Genomic DNA, 17,475 nt, shown 5'->3' on the forward strand with positions numbered 1-17,475 from the left:
ACTACCTGGCCACAGCATTTCCATTTCCCATCTTGGAGGACTCTATGGGTAAGTCCCTCAANCCTGGCCACAGCATTTCCATTTCCCATCTTGGAGGACTCTATGGGTAAGTCCCTCAAATTGCCAACTGCTAATGTGAACTCTTCCACTCACAGGGTGACAGATGGAACAAAAGGCAACATGCTAATCGGCGCATGGCCTTGGTGACAGGTCACCCAGGGATGATGAAACACACAACACAGCCTGGCTCTGGGTTCCGACTGTTCCGATCCACATATGTGTATTGTTACAGGTACAAGGGTGTGGTTTCTAGCACCTGTTTTGTTTCAAAACAGGATCATTCCCTCCACACTATTCTTTTCTATTTATAAACACAAGTTATAGGAGAAAAGGGACCTGCCCCGTCCTATATAGTTGACAGTGTGGACACACAAAGTGAACATTTGAGAATAAAAAGTTCCTTCTATTTGTTATTGTGACATGGGTAACGTGCTGTTGTAAAAAATATTTGGAGGCGGCACATCTCACATGTGTCCGTGAAAATTCAATCATCATGCTGGTGAACTACAGAAGGATCTGCCATTGCATTCTTCATTAGAAAAGCCATGCTTCCGTATCTCTGCTGTTACTGAGTCACCAGACATTTGTAGGTGTGCTACTTTAACAATTTCTTAAGATCGAATAAAAAACACATAGTGGAAATGTAATTTAAGAAATTCAGTGTTCCTCACTAAGAAACATTGTGAAACTATAGAAATGGTTCTCTTATCACCCATGTATATTACCTTTGCCTGCATGCTACTAAGTCTATGTACTAAGTTATGTCTCAGTCTCTGTGAGTTCATTGAGCAATTTCACATGGATGCAGAGGGTGGGATGATAGATAATGGAGACTCTGAAGGGTGAGGGGTGTGGAGGGAAGGGATGATGGGAAATTGCTTAATAAATTCAATGTTCATTTCTCTGGTGATGGATACCCCAAGTGCCTCAACTTGACCACTGCACGATCTATGATTGTAACAAAATTGCACACGTATCCCATAAATTTGTACAAATAAAAATAAATAAAAAAATGGCACTCAACACAAGTTTTATCCTGGGAGGATGATGGACCCTGGCTCCAGGAATATTTCCTCTGAGTCCTGCATTCCCCTCTTGGACCCAAAGCGAGTGGATCCCAGTCTGGAGGAGGAAGAGCTGGTGGACAACCCTGGAGTTCTGTGACCAGCAGAACCCTCGACAGGGTACCAGGAGGCCGTAGAGTTGAGGTTTCCTCTCTGTGCCCAGCGAGAAGCAGGTTGCTAGCATCAGAGCCTGGCCTGGACTTGTGCCTAGGGTTTGCCTTGCTTTCGGTGGCCCTGAGCCCCCAAGTTAGAATTACAGGTTTCTGCTTGGGTGACTCTCCAGGGATGTGACTCAAAGGAGGGACAACAGTGCCTCCAAAGAGACAATTGTTCCCAGTCCCTGGGTCACCATGGAGTCCTCTGGTTAGGGGAGCCCCACCTGTTCAGGCGGAAGCTTCCCCCATAGGGTGTGTGGTGCTCAGACCTCTCTCCTTCCGGCTGTGCTGCTGACTAACACAAAGTTGGAACTCATATCTGGGGTCGCCAGTCTGCTCCCGGAGCCCATGGGTGCCGCTGAAACTGCCAACCTCAAGGAACTGGGCTTGTGCTGCCCAACGTGGAGCAGGGCTGCTCAATGTGGGGCCGAACACTGTTCCCAATGCTGGGGGCGTAAGAGGCAGCTGCAGAGCCAGAGGCAGTGGGGGAACCAGAGGGATGAAGGAGGGACAACAAAGAACATCTGGGCGCTTGCTAGTGGGGGTGACCAAGATGGAATTTGTAGATGATGAACCTCCAAAGCTGAGTGTGTTTTGGGCTGCCCTGGCAGGTGGGCCCTGGAGCAGAGATTAGGGCTGGAGCTGGAGCTGGGCTACCAGATCTCCAAACTGGAAACAGCAGTCAGAGGTGGGGGCTGCATGCTGCTGTCCATCAAGGACTCCCAGGATGGGCTGAGTGGTGGCTGAAGGGTTCCTGGGAAGTTTAATAGTTGGGGCGCAGCTGCAAGACCTCAGTGCTGGAGGCTCGTTGTGTCCCTGGTGGAGGCCTTGCTGCCACTGGGGTATGTCTGAAGGGCCTGGGCAGATGGGAAGTTTAAGGTCCCCTTAGCTGGCCGCACCATGGTCAAGCCATCGTGACATTCCCCCGCCCTCGTGATAATGTACTTTGTGATATTCCCCTTCCTTGTGAATGTGCTCTGTAACATTCCTCCCCGCCCTGTGACAATACACCCTCCCCAGCTTTGTGAATGTACTTTATAACATCCTCCCTGCCCTTGAGAATGTACATCCATCCCCTGCCCACAAAAAATTGCTCCTGACTCCACCACCTATCCCAAACCTATAAGAACCAATGATAATCTCACCACCCTTTGCTGACTCTTTTCTTGGACTCAGCCCACTTGCATCCAAGTGAATAAACAGCCCTGTTGCTCACACTAAACCTGCTCAGGTGGTCTCTTACAAGGATGCATGTAACATTTGGTGCTGAAGACCCAGGACAGAACTCCTTCGGGAGACCAGTCCCCTGTCCTCACGCTCCCTCCATGAGGAGATCCACCTACGACCTCAGGTCACCAGACCAGCCAGCCCGAAGACTGTCTCACCAATTTCAAATCGGTAAGTGGTTCTTCGCACTTGGGTAAGGGTTTTTTTCGCTGTCTACCTAGCCTCTGTTGCCTCCCCTCTTCAATCTCTCTCCTTTCAATTTCAGTTTCCCTTCCTGGTAGAGACAAAAAGGAGACACATTTTATTCATGCATTCAAAAACTCTGATGTCAGTCACGGACTTGGAAAGATGGTCTTCCCTTGGTGTCTGATCACCGCGGGGATGCCTGCCTTGATCATTCATCCACATTTCGTTGGTGGCAGGTCAATTGTGGGGACTCCTGTTTTGGCTGCTCACCCACATTACAGCCCAAGACAAAATTAGGGATGCCTACTGGAAGCCTGGTAGTTGTTCACCTCTGTTTCTCTGTGTCTCTACCTTCCACTTTAAACTTACCTTCTTCACTATGGGCAACCTAATCCCATCCATTCCTCCCTCTTCCCCCTTAGCCTGTGTTCTTAAAAACCTAAAACCCCTTTGACTAACACCTGACCTAAAATCTAAACGTCTTATTTTCTTCTGTAATACCGCCTGGACCCAATATAAACTTGACAATAGTTCCAAGTGGCCAGAGAGTGGCACTTTTGATTTGTCTATCCGACAAGACCTAGATAATTTTTGTCAAAAATTAGGCAAATGGTCTGAGATGTCTTATATCCAGGCATGTTTTACACTTCGCTCCCTCCCTAGTCTCTGCTCCCAATGCGACTCATTCCAGATTTTCCTTCTTTCTCTCCCATCCGCTCCTTCGGTCTCCACCCCAAGCTCAGAGTCCTCTGAATCCTCCTTTCCACTGACCCCTCTGACCTCTTCTCCTCATCCCCTGGCCACCCTTTGCCAGGCTGAATCGGGCCTCAATTCTTCTGCAGCCTCTGCTCCCCCACCCTATAATCCTTCTATTACCTCCCCTCCTCACACCAGGTCTGGCTTACAGCTTCATTCCATGACTAGCTCTCCCCTACCTGCCCAAAAATTTCCTCTTAGAGAGGTGGCTGGAGCTGAAGGCACAGTCAGGGTACATGTGCCTTTTTCTCTATCAGACCTTTCCCAGATCAGCCAGCCTTTAGGCTCTTTCTCATCCGACCTCCCACTGAATATATATGGGAATTCCAGTGTCTAACTCAGTCCTACAATTTAACCTGGAGTGACTTAAATGTCATCCTGACCTCTACCCTCTCCCCAGATGAACGAGAAAGAGTTTATTTTCTAGCCCAGCCCTATGCAGACAGCCGCCAGCTTCATGAGCCAGGCCTCCAAGAGGGCACCAGAGCAGTTCCCCAAGAGGATCCCCATTGGCAATACCAGATGGACTCCCCAGGTATAGCTAGGCGAGATTACATGGTCTCCTGTCTAGTCGAGGGGCTCAAAAACGCAGCATACAAAATTGTTAATTATGACAAGCTAAAAGAAACAACCCAAGGTAAAGATAAAAACCTAGGCCAGTTCATGGCCCACTTAGCAGCTACCCTTAGACGCTTTACAGTCCTAGACCTAGAGAGACCAGAAGACCACCTTATCCTTAATATTCATTTTATCACCCAATCCTCTCCTTACGTTAGAAAAAACCTCCAAAAGTTGGATTCTGGCCCTCAAACCCCACAACAGGATTTAATCAACCTCACCTTCAAGGTGTTCAGTAACAGAGAAGAAGCTGCCAAGTGGCAATGTATCTCTGAGTTACAGCTACTTGCCTCCACTGTAAGACAACCCACAACCACATCTCCAGCATAGAAAACAGAACATCCAAGCCACAGCTCCCAGGGGCTCCTTCAAAACCTCCTCCTGGACCTTGCTTCAAATGTCAAAAGCCTGGCCACTGGGCCTCAGAATGCCCGCAGCCCAGGATTCCTCCTACGCCATGCCTTGTCTGTGCAGGCCCCCACTGGAGGTCAGACTGTCCAACTCACATCGTTGCCACTCCTAAAGCTCCTGGAGCTCACATCCAATGTTCTTTGGCTGACTACTTCCCAGATCTCGTTGGCTTAGTGGCTGAAGACTGATGCTGCTCAATCGCCTCGAAAGCCCCCTGGACCATCATGGATGCTGAGCTCTGGGTAACTCTCACAGTGGAGAGTAAATCCTTCCCCTGTTTAATCAATACGGGGGCTACCCACTCCACATTACCTTCTTTTCAAGGGCCTATTTCCCTTGCCCCGTAACTGTTGTGGGTATTGACGGCAAGGCTTCTAAACCTCTTAAAACTTCCCAACTCTGGTGCCAACTTGGACAACATTCTTTTATTCACTCTTTATTAGTTATCCCCAACTGCCCAATTCCCTTATCAGGCCAAGACATTTCAACTAAATTTTCTGCTTCCTTGACTATTCCTGGACTACAGCCACATCTCATTGCTGCCTTTTTGCCTGATTCAAGGCCTCCTTTGAATCCTCCTCTCATGTCTCCCTACCTTAATCCACAAGTGTGGGATACCTCTACTCCCTCCTTGGCGACCAATCAGGCACCCCCTTACCATCCCATTAAAACCTCATCACCCTTACCCTGCTCAGCATCAGTACCCCATCCCATAACAGGCTTTAAGAGGACTAAAGCTTGTTATCACTCACCTGTTACAGTTTGGCCTTTTAAAGCCTACAAATTCTCCTCACAACTCCCCTACCCTACCTGTCCAGAACCAGACAAATCTTACAGGTTGGTTCAGGATCTTTGCCTTATTAACCAAATTGTCTTACCTATCCATCCTGTGGTGCCAAACCATACACTCTCCTATCCTCAATACCTCCCCTTCCACAACTCATTATTCTGTCCTCGACCTCAAAGATGCTTTCTTCACTATTCCTTTGCACCCCTCATCAAGGGACTTTCACATGGACTGACCCTGACACCCACCAATCTCAGCAACTCACCTGGACTGTACTGCTGCAAGGCTTCAGAGACAGCCCCCATTACTTTAGTCAAGCTTTCTCATGATCTACTGTCTTTCCATCCATCTGTTTCTCACTTTATTCAATATATGGACGACCTTCTCCTCTGCAGCCCCTCTTACGAATCTTCCCAACAGGACACCCTCCTGCTCCTTCAACATCTATTCTCAAAGGGGTATCACGTATCCCCCTCTAAAGCCCAAATTTCTTCCCCATCTGTTACCTGTCTCAGCATAGTCCTTCAGCAAAACACACGTGCTCTCCCTGCTAATCGTGTCCAGTTAATCTCTGAAATCCCAACCCCTTCTACAAAGCAACAACTCCTTTCCTTCCTTGATGTGGTTGGATACTTTCGCCTTTAGATAGCAGGTTTTGCGGTCCTAACTAAACCATTATATAAACTCACAAAGGGAAACCTGACTGATCCCATAGACCCTAAGTCCTTTCTTCTTTTTGTTCCTTAAAGACAGCCCTAGAAACAGCTCCCACATTAGCACTGCCTAACTTGTCCCAATCCGTCTTCTTACATAGGCTGAAATACAAGGTTATGCAGTCAGAGTTCTTACACAGGAACCAGACCCACAACCTGTAGCCTTCCTATCCAAACAACTTAACCTCACAGTTCTAGGCTGGCCCTCATGTCTATGTGTGGTGGCAGCCACCACTTCGATACTTCTAGAGGCCCTCGAGATCACAAACCATGCCCCACTTACACTCTACAGCTCTCATAACTTCCAAAATCTATTTTCCTGCTTACACTTGGCACATATATTTTCTGCCCCCACTGACTCCTCCAACTATACTCACTATTGGTTGAAACTCTCACAATTACCATTGCTCCTGGCACAGACTTCAACCTGGTCTCTCACCTTACACCTAGCACCAAACCTGAACCTCATAACTGTATCTCTCTAATCTATATGGCATCCTCCCCATTTCCCCATATTTCCCTCTTTCCTGTTCCTAATCGCTGGGAACAAGCCCCCCAAATCTGGCCATAAACAGGCCATGAGAAACTGGCCATAAACAAAATCTCTGCATCACTGTGACATGCTCGTGATGGCCATGACGCCCACGCTGGAGGCTGTTGGTTTACCGGAATGAGGACAAGGAACACCTGGCACACCCAGGTTGGAAAACCGCTTAAGGCATTACTAAACCACGGACAATAGCATGAGCAGTGTGTGCCTTAAGAACATGTTCCTGCTGCAGATAACAAACCAGAGCATGTCCCTTTGTTTCCCATAAGGAATACTTTTAGCTAACCTATAATCTACAGAAATAATCCTTATCACTGGCTTGCTGTCAACAAATATGTGGGTCAAATTCTGTTCATGGCTCTCAGCTCTGAAGGCTGTCAGCCCTCCTGATTCCCACTCTGCATTCTATTTATGTGTCTTTGTCTTAATTCCTCTAGCGCCTCTGGGTTAGGGTCTCCACAACCAAGCTGGTCTCGGCACCTAATCCAGACCACACTTGGTTTATTGATGGTAGTTCTTCAAGGCCCAGTCGTCAGCCACCAGCAAGGGTAGGCTATGCTGTAGTGTCTTCCACGTCTGTCATTGAAGCTACTTCCCTCCCCTCTTCCACCATCTTTCATGACTCTCAACAAGCGGAACTCATTGCTTTAACCTGGACTCTCACACTTGCAAAGGGACTACGTGTCAATATCTACACTAATTCCAAGTATGTCTTCCACATCCTACATCACCATGCTGTTATATGGGCAGAAAGAGGTTTTCTCGCTACACAAGGGTCCTCCCCATCACCAACACTTCCTTAATAAAAATCCTCCTTAAGGCTGCTCTATTGCCCAAGGAAGCCAGAGTCATTCACTGCAAGGGGCATCAGAGGTCACCAGATCCCACTGCTCAAAGCAACACTTACGCTGATAATGCAGCAAAAGCAGCAGCTAGTATTCCCACATCTGTCCCTCACAGTCAGTTTTTTTCCTTCGTGTCTATCACTCCCACCTATTCTCCCACTGAAACTATTACCTATCAATCCCTTCCTACTCAAGGCAAATGGTTCTTGGATCAAGGAAAATTCCTCCTTCCTGCCTCACAGGCTCATTCTATCTTAAGGTCCTTTCATAACCTCTTTCATGTGGGTTACAAGCCAATGGCCCATCTCTTAGAACCTCTCATTTCTTTTCCATCATGGAAATCCATCCTCAAGGAAATTACTTCTCAGTGCTCCATCTGCTACTCTACCACCCCTCAGGGATATCTCAGGCACCCTCCCTTTCCTACACGTCAAGCTTGAGAATTTGCCCCCACCCAAGACTGGCAGAGTGACTTTACTCATATGCCCCAAGTCAAAAAACTAAGATACCTTTTGGTCTGGGTACATTCACTGGATAGGTAGAGGTCTTTCCCAGAGGGTCTGAGGAGGCCACTGCCTTCTCATTCTTCCCTTCTGTCAGATATAATTCCTCGGTTTAGCCTTCCCACCTCTACACAGTTCGATAATGGACCAGCTTTCATTAGGTCACTCAAGCAGTCTCCCAGGCCCTCGGCATCCAGTGGAAACTTCATGCCCCCTACCGTCCTTAGTCTCTGAGAAAGGTAGAAAGTACTAATGGTCTTTTAAAAACACAAATCGCCAAACTCAGCCTCCAACTTAAAAAAGACTGGATAGTATCTTTACCATCTGCCCTCCTTGGAATTAGAGCCTGTCCTTGAGAAGCTACAGGGTATAGTCGATTTGAACTTTTATATGGACGTACCTTCTTGTCGGGCCCCAACCTCATGCCAGACACCAGCCCTCTAAACGACTATCCTCCAGTCCTCCAGCACGCTAGACAAGAAATTCGCCAGGCTGCTAATCTTCTCTTGCCTACTCCAGATTCCCAGCCACATGAAGACACTCTAGCTAGACTATCAGTTCTTGTTAAGAGTCTTGACCCCTCAAACTCTACAACCCCGATGGACCAGACCCTACTTAGTCATCTATAGTACCCCAACTGCCATCCACCTGCAGGATCCTCCCCATTGGGTTCACCATTCCAGAATAAACCTGTGTCTGTCAGACAGCCAGTCTGATCTCTCGTCTTCCTCCTGGAAGTTTCAAGTACCCTCCCCTACTTCCCTTAAACTCACTTGCATTTCTAAACAACAGTAATAACCCTTATGAGCCTAATACATCCCTTTATTCTATTAGGTCTATTTGTCCTTACCCTACTTTTTGCAACAGGGCTTTATGTAGTCACCCCCACTACTTGGACTGTGCCTCAAAAACTTGTCATCCATACTATCTTCTGTCTAGTCATACTCCTCTTCACCATTCTCAACTAGTAAATGCCCTGCCCTTGTTTACATTGCAGGTTTACACTTTTCCTCCAAACCATCAGAACTGATATCTCTTGGTTTTACCTCAAACCTCCACCCTTAACTCTCTCTTGGAGGGGATAAAAGATCTTCAGTGGCAAGGTACACTCCAATTCTTCTATCCTGATGAAGTCCTTTTTATTTTTTTCTACTCACTTTTATACTTGCCACCATTCTCCAGTCACTCTCTACCTCTCCCTACTTACCTCCAGCATCCTATCAATCTCACCCACTCTCTCCTCACTGCCGCCAATCCTTCTCTAGCAAAGAATTGTTGGCTATGCATTTCCCTTTCTTCCTGCTCTTCCACAGCCGTCCCTGCTTTACAGGCTGACTGGGCTACCTCTCCTGTCTCCCTGTCTCCGAATATCCTTTAATAGCCCTCATCTTTACCTGCCTGAAAAACTTCTTTACTTTCTAGACAATTCTTTGCTAGAGAAGGATTGGAGGCAGTGAGGAGAGAGTGGATGAGATTGATAGGATGCTGGAGGTAAGTAGGGAGAGGTAGAGAGTGACTGGAGAATGGTGGCAAGTATAAAAGTGAGTAGAAAAAAAAAAAAGGACTTCATCAGGATAGAAGAATTGGAGTGTACCTTGCCACTGAAGATCTTTTATCCCCTCCAAGAGAGAGTTGGTGAGAACTCCACAGACACTTTGCACTAACAAGCTGCCACACTTCTCCGCATCTACTTACGGCACCTTTCTACTTATGTCAATTCCACTCCCCACTCCATATTTGGACCCTTAATCACACAAACTATCCCCTGTTGCTGTTCCTTTATGCATCTCCCAACAACAGCCTACAGGAATCCCTTCTACCATCAAAACGTTCCTTTACGCTTCATCTCCAGAACTCAGCCACACACATTACCAACTTAGACGGGAACATTCCAACTTCGCATTACTGATAAGCCCACTATCATTATTGACAAACTAAAAAACATTAGCAGTCACTACTGTTTAGGAAGACACCTACCCTGCATCTCATTCCATCCTTGGCTACCCTCCCCCTGCTCGTCTGACTCTCCTCCTGGCCCCTCCTCTTGCTTGCTTATACCCAGCCCCATGAAGAGCTGTGAAAGGTTACATAGACACCATGCGCTTTCTCATACACCGTGAGAACCAAACCTCTCCCTGTACGCAGTTGCATCATCAATCCCCATTACAACTTCTAATGGCTGCTGCCCTTGCTGGATCTCTAGGATTTGGGGTGCAGGACTCCTCTTTCAGTACACCCTCTCACCTTTTCACTTCACATTTCCAGTTCTGCCTGACACAAGGTCTCTTCCTTTTATGTGGCTCCTCCACCTACCTGCCAACAGAACAGGCACATGTACTCTAGTCTTCCTTACCCCAAAATCCAGCTTGCAGATCGAAATGAACAACTGCCTGTCTCCCTCATGACACCAACACGGTAAAAAGAGTCATCCCACTAATCCCTTTACTTGTGGGTCTAGGACTTTCTGCCTCCACTATTGTACTTGGAATAGCAGGCACCTCAACCTCTGTCACAACATTCTGCAGCCTCTCTAATGACTTCTCTGCTAGCATTACAGATACATCACAAACTGTTATCTGTCCTCCAAGCCCAGGTTGACTCTTTAGCTACAGTTGTCTTCCAGAACCACCGAGGCCTCGATTTACTCACTGCTGAAAAATGAGGACTCTGTATATTTCCTAATGAAGAGTGTTGTTTTCACTGAAATCAATCTGGCTTGGTACATACTAACATCAAAAAACTCAAAGACAGAGCTCAAAACTCGCTAATTGGGCAACTAATTATGCTGGACCCACCTGGCCACTCTAACTTGGTATCCTGGCTTCTTCCAATCGTTAGTCCTCTAATACCTATCTTCCTCCTCCTCTTATTCAGGCCTTGTGTCTTCCCATTAATCTCTCAATTCCTACAAAACCACCTCTAGGCTATCACTAATCACTCTATATGACAAATGCTGCTTTTAACAACCCCACAATATCACCCCTTACCCCAAAATCTTACTTCAGTCTAATCTCTCCCACTTTAGGTTCCCATGCCACCCTTAATCCCGCTCAAATCAGCCCTGAGACACGTCGCCCATCACCCCTCCATTCGGCCCCCAAAATTTTCACCCCAAGTTTTCATGACTTTTTCCTCATTTTATTTCTTCATGATTAACATAAAAAGACAGGAATGCGAGGTCTTCTGAGCTCGCTGCACCATGGTCAAGCCATCATGACACTCCCACGCCCTTGTGATAATGTACTTTGCGATATTTCCCATCTTTGCAAATGTACTTTGTAACATACCTCCCTGCTCTTGAGACAATACACCCTCCTCGCCCTTGTGAATGTACTTTGTAACATCCTCTCCACCTTTGAGAATGTACATCCATCCCCTGCCCACACAAAAAAATTGCTCCTGACTCCACCACCTATCCCAAACCTGTAAGAACCAATGATAATCTCACCACCCTTTGCTGACCCGGACTCAGCCCACTTGCACCCAAGTGAATAAACAACCTTGTTGCTCACACTAAGTCTGCTCAGGTGGTCTCTTATACGGATGCATGTAACAGGAAGCAGCTCACACGAGGGCCAATGTAAGGCCTTGCAAGGAAAGGGTGGGAAGGGGAAGTGGTGTCCATGGGGGTGACCTCAAAGTCAGGGGCTGGCAGTCAATGTATATTGCTCAGTGAGATCAGTCAGTCTGAAAAAGCTGCCTTCTCCATGACTCTGAGTGCATAATATTCTGAGAAAGAAAACTACAAAGATAGTAAATAGGACAGTTTTGTCTTAAAAATGGGACACTGATCCAACTAGAATCATGATAACTGAATGAACTCCACTACTTTTCCACAGTACCTTCCATTGACTGCTTATCTGGATGAACTCGGCTATGTGGCCAGTTTTGGACTTTTCTGACCCACTGCGTTGGTCCAGCAATAGAATAGACTGTGCTGATGTTTCAGGTACTACTCTCTGATCTTGGATGGAACATGCTTCCAAATGTATTACAGGAGAGACAACCATTGATATCTTGCTGCCAGAATTCCAGAGAGAAATTCTCAGTAATTTAGTTAGAGTTCAAACTTTGGAGCCCCTGTTGAAACAACTCCACAGGAAGCCACCTGAATCTGAGTTGGGCTCTAGGAAGAGCTTGCAGTTCGGGTTGCACTGAAAACCCAGCAGACTGATGTGTGGGCAAATACCTGCCTTTATATGAGGCAATAAAGACTACGTATCCCAGTGAGCAAGAGCACAGTGCCTGGAGCCTCACTGGCTGGGTTCAAATCCCACTGAGGAGCTCTACGTACCTGGCCATGTTGTATAGACCTCTCTATGCCTCAGTGCCTGGTTTTCAGAGGTTCAAAAGTTAATATGGTCTCTGTTATGTTTTAAGGCTAAACATGATTGAATTCAAGTAAAGTCTTAAATAGACTAGTTCCTTCTAAGTGCGCTAGTATCCACTCATTAAATGTTCCAAACAACGAGCCGGACTCTTGGTAGTGGTTGAATGCAGACAAGGAACTTGCATGGCTTTAGGGAAGTGAAACATAGAGACTCACTTCATTCTTTACATGGGATGATCCTTTCCCTCTCACGGAACATATCTGGGCTGGGTGCACGTGGTTCACACCTATAACATTTTGGAAGATGTGGTTGATTCCAGAGAACCTCAAATCTTAACACAACTTCCTTCCTCCAAGTTTTCATCCCTGACCCAAAATATGACAGTTTCTTCCAAACCAAGCCTCTGCAAAAGTCAAGTTCAATGGTGTGCCCTCCTCCCCCAGCATCTTCGCACTGTCAGCAGCCTCATGGTGAGCCTTCCTGGCCAGTTGACTACTCCAAGTTCCCAGTGGTCAGCTTGGCTCCCAAGCTGGCTTACGACTCAGGACATTCAAACCAACTTTTGCATGATGGCTGTGCCAGGAATAAACTTCCCTTCCACTGACCGAGCCTGGATGAACATGAACAGGAATTAGCTGGGGATGTGGCATCTGGGCAGGTGCTTCAGTGGATGACTGAATGAAGATAGTGACCCTCACTTTCTCACGAATCTTAATTCCGACAGCAATGTGATCAAGGTGAACTCAGGCCTGCCTAAGATGGGGTAGTGACTGTACCTGCACAGAGCAAGCACCTTCCTGCTTACATCCTTCCTCACCAAGACTCAGTTTCTATAAACTTCTCATGCCTCCCTAGGCCCTGCAGGGGTGGGGGAAAGTTCCTCTCCTCTTACAGGAACCTGTGTGTCCACAGCATTTCAGATTTCCCATCTCAGAGGACTCTATGTAGAAGCCTCTCAAATTCCCAACTGCTAACATGAACTCTTCCACTCACAGGGTGACAGCTGAAATGGAATGGAAAAGCTAATCAGCGCATGGCCGTGGGGATAGGTCATCATGGAATTTTGAAGTGAACAACAGCCTCACTGTGGGTTCCCACCACTCCCATCCAGACGTGTAGTTTTCATGTACAAGGGTGTGATTTATGAGCACCTGTTTTGTTTCAAAAACAGAATCGCTCCCTCCACTATTATATTGTGTTTGTAAAAACAAGTTACAGGGAAAAGGACCTGCCCCATCATATGTAGTTGATAGTGTGAACACACAAAGTCAACACGTGAGAAGAAAACGTTCTTTCTATTTTTTGTTGTTAGATTGGTAATGCGCTGATGTTGTAACAAGGTTTTGAGAAAGCATACTTCACACATGCTGGTGAAAAATCCAGTCATCATGCTTATGAACTACAGAAGGATTTAAACTTCCATTCTTCATGTGAAATGGCATACCCATGCACTTCTGCTAGTTCAGAGTCATCAGATGCTTCTAGGTGCTGCTGTAACAATTGCTTGAGACAGCCATAAAAATCACATTCTACAAATCAAATTTTAAAAATTCAGTGTCCCTCAGTAGGTAACATTGTCAAACTCTAGAAATCATTCTTTTATCAACTATGTACATTACTTTTTCTCTGCATGCCACTAAGTCTGCATAGTTAATTATCTCTGTCTTTGTGAGCTCACTGAGCAATTTCACATGGATAGAGTGAGATGATAGATAACGAAGCGAAGGGTGAGGGGGTGGAAGGCAAAGGATGATGGGGAATTGCTTAATAAATTCAACATTAATTACTCTGGTGATGGATACCCTAGAAGCCCCTACTTGATCACTGCACAATCTATGCCTGTATCAAAAGTGCACATGTATCCCATACATTTGTACAAATAAAAAGGAATTTTTTTTTTTTTTTTTTTTTTTGAGACGGAGTCTCGCTCTGTCACCCAGGCTGGAGTGCAGTGGCCAGATCTCGGCTCACTGCAAGCTCCACCTCCCAGGTTTATGCCATTCTCCAGCCTCAGCCTCCCGAGTAGCTGGGACTACAGGCGCCCATCACCTCACCCGGCTAGTTTTTTGTATTTTTTAGCAGAGACAGGGTTTCACCACGTTAGCCACGATGGTCTCGATCTCCTGACCTCGTGATCCGCCCGTCTTGGCCTCCCAAAGTGCTGGGATTACAGGAGAAAAAATTTTTTAAATGGCACTCACACAAGGTACCTCCTGGGAGGATGATGGATGTTGGGAGCCAAAGACCTGAGGGTCGTGACCAACTCAGCATTCCACTGGAGGCTATATGATTAAACTGCAAGCTGTTTATCATGAATGCAGGATGTGGGCAAACTCACACTGGCATCTGCCTCCAGAAGGTATGCTGAGGGCAATCACTCCCTGGCACCGTGCTCCTTGAGGTTATCTACTGGGACATCTGGAGCCTGCTGTTCAAAGAAAGCAGTCATGCAGGCCTGCACTAAATCAAGCAGCTGATTGACAACCACTCCCTTCTCCCTATCTCCTTTACTCAATAAACACAAAGGGCTCTAGAAGCTCACGGCCCTTGTTCACTAGAAGCAAAGAGCCTCCTGACGCCTTCTTCCAAACATACTCTTTTTGTCTTTGTTTTTATTCCTGCGTCTGTCCTCCTTTGTTCAGTTCAGCAAGGTCTGAGGCAGATAGATGCTGGCTCCAGGAAGGTTTCTTCTGAGTCTTGCATTCCCCTCTTGGGCCCCAAGTGAGTGGATCCTGATCCTGAGGAGGATGAGCTGGTGGATGGCCCTGGAGTTCTGTGACCAGCAGAACCCTCGACAGGGTACTGGGAGGCCACAGAATTGAGGTTTCTCTTCTCCACACCCAGAGAGAAGCAAGGTTGCTAGGGTCAGATCCTGGCCTGGACTTGAAGCTAGGGGCAGCCCTGGGCCCCCAAGTTAGAATTTGAGGTTTCTGTTTGGGTGATTCTCCAGGGATGTGACTCAAAGGAGGGGCAACAGTGCCTCCAAAGAGGCAATTGTTTCCAGCACTGGGTCCCTAGGTCACCAAGGGGTCCTCCAGCTAGGGGAGCCCCACCTGTTCAGGTCAAAACTTCCCCCATGGGGTGTGTGGTGCTCAGGCCCCTCTCCTTCTTGCTGTGCTGCTGAGTGACACAAAGTTGGAACTCAGATCTGGGGTCGCTTCTCTGCTCCCAGAGCCCATGGGTGCTACTGAAACTGCCAGCCTCAAGAAGCTGGGCTTGTGCTGCCCAATGTGGAGCAGGGCTGCTCAATGTGGGGCTGAACACTGTTCCCAGTGCTAGGAGCATAGGCAGCAGATGCAGAGCCAGAGGCAGTGGGGGAACCAGGGTGATAAAGGAGGTATGGTAAAGACCATCTGGGTGCTGGGGGGCGGTGTCCAAGACAGAATTTGCAGATGACTAACCTCCAAAGCTGACTGTGTTGGGCTGCCCTGGCAGTTAGGCCCTAGAGTGGAGGTTGAAGCTGGAGCTAGAGCTGAGTTACCAGATCTTCACACCAGAAAGAGCAGTCAGAGGTGGGGGTGCATGCTGCTGTCCATCAAAGACTCCCAGTACTGGCTGGGTAGTGGCTGAATGGTTACTGGGAAATTTCAAGTTGGGCTGGAGCTGCAAGACTTCAGTTCTGGAGGCTTGTGGTGTCCTTGGTGGAGGCCTTGCTGCCACTGGGGTACGTCTGAAGGGCCTCGGCAAATGGGAAAAAGCTCCCACCAGAACCAACATGAGGCCTTGTAAAGAAAGGCTGGGAAAGGGAATTGGGGACCATGAAGGTGATCTCAAAGCCAGGTGCTGGCAATCAATGTATATTGCTCACTGAGATCAGTCTGAAAAAGCTGCCTTCTCCATGACTCTTAGTTCATAATATTCTGAGAAAGAAAACTACAGAGACAGTAAATAGGACAGTTTTGTCTTAAAAATGGGAAACTGATCCAACTAGAATCATGATAACTGAATGAACTCCACTACTTTTCCACAGTACCTTCCATTGATTGCTGTTCTGGATGAACTCGGTTGTGTGGCCAGTTGTGGATTTTTCTGACCCACCGTGTGGGGCAAGCAATAGATTGTGCTGATTCCTCAGTTGCTACTCTCAGATCCTGGAGGCAACCTCCTCCCAAAATGCGTTTCAAGAAAGACAACTGGTGACATGTCGCTGGCAGAATTCCATAGAGAAATTCTTACTAATTTATTCACAGTTCAAACTTCTGATCCTCTTTTTCACCACTTGCAGAACAAGTCACCTGAATCTGAGTTGGGCTCCAGCAAGACCTTGCAGTTTGGGTTGCACTGAAAACCCAGCAGACTGATGTGTGGGCAAATACCTGCCTTTATATAAGGCAATAGAAAGAGGCAGCATATCCCAGTGAACAACAGCACAGTGCCTGGAGCCTCACTGGCTGGGTAGAAATCCCACTGAAGAGTTCTAGGTACTTGGGAATGTCATATAGAGTAAGGCGGCAGATCTCAGTGGCCAAAAGCACAGTGCCTGAGTCTAAAGCTCTTGGCGGAAGCAACTAGAAGACAGAGGAGCTTCCAGCAGAAAAGGTAAGTCCACCCCTCTGTGTTTTCTTTTTCCTTCTCAGATGTTTAGAAATGGGGGTTATGACCTAGGAAAATAAAAGAAATTAGTAATCCATGAATTCAACAAAGGTTGTCTGAGGGCTGCCTCCGTGTTGAAAAAGTCGCCCTGGACCCCCTCACTCTAGGAATGGTGGCAGCCACTTTGTTATTCAGTTCCAAGGATGCAGGAAAGGTGTAAATTTTTTTTTTTTTTTTTTTTCTTTTGGTGAGACAGGGTCTTACTCTGTTGCCCAGGTTGAAGTGACATAGTATGATCTCTGCTCACTAATTTTTGCAGTTTTTGTAGAGATGGGGTCTTCCTATGTTGTCCAGGCTGATCTCGAACTCCTGGGCTCAAGGGATCCTCCTACCTCAGCCTCCCAAAATGCTGGGATTACACATGTGAGCTACCCTGCCTGGCTCCTAATTCATATGTTAATCTCTTGCTTGGGCTCCCCCAGGAGGTGGTGAAATGACCCCAGCTCAGTGCATTTCACATGGCTGCTCCTGTGTCATGGGCTCAGGTGCATCTGCTGGCACAGCTGCTGGGTTACCAGAACGGACCCTTCCTCTGCCTCAGCTCCGAGCATAGTGATGACTTGTGACTCTCTTTCCCAATAGAACTTCAAATTTCTGAAGACAGGGGCAAGTGCTTGAGCATTTGTACTCATGGTTTTGTTTGATGAATGATAGCTGGAACAAAATACCTCTAGGC

The 17,475-nt window shown here is 47.2% G+C and overlaps 2 non-coding genes across 2 annotated transcripts; both read right to left on the minus strand.

Annotated features, from left to right (window-relative positions):
• Nucleotides 1–474: 474 nt before the first annotated feature.
• On the minus strand, nt 475–576 carry LOC112635726. Its single transcript, XR_003122056.1, has one exon. It is a non-coding gene; the product is annotated as a small nucleolar RNA U13 (small nucleolar RNA).
• A 12,936-nt stretch (nt 577–13,512) lies between these two features.
• On the minus strand, nt 13,513–13,617 carry LOC112635719. Its single transcript, XR_003122051.1, has one exon. It is a non-coding gene; the product is annotated as a small nucleolar RNA U13 (small nucleolar RNA).
• Nucleotides 13,618–17,475: the final 3,858 nt, after the last annotated feature.

The sequence above is a fragment of the Theropithecus gelada genome, chromosome 11 (assembly GCF_003255815.1).
Source record: "Theropithecus gelada isolate Dixy chromosome 11, Tgel_1.0, whole genome shotgun sequence".
NCBI classification, from domain to species: domain Eukaryota; kingdom Metazoa; phylum Chordata; class Mammalia; order Primates; family Cercopithecidae; genus Theropithecus; species Theropithecus gelada.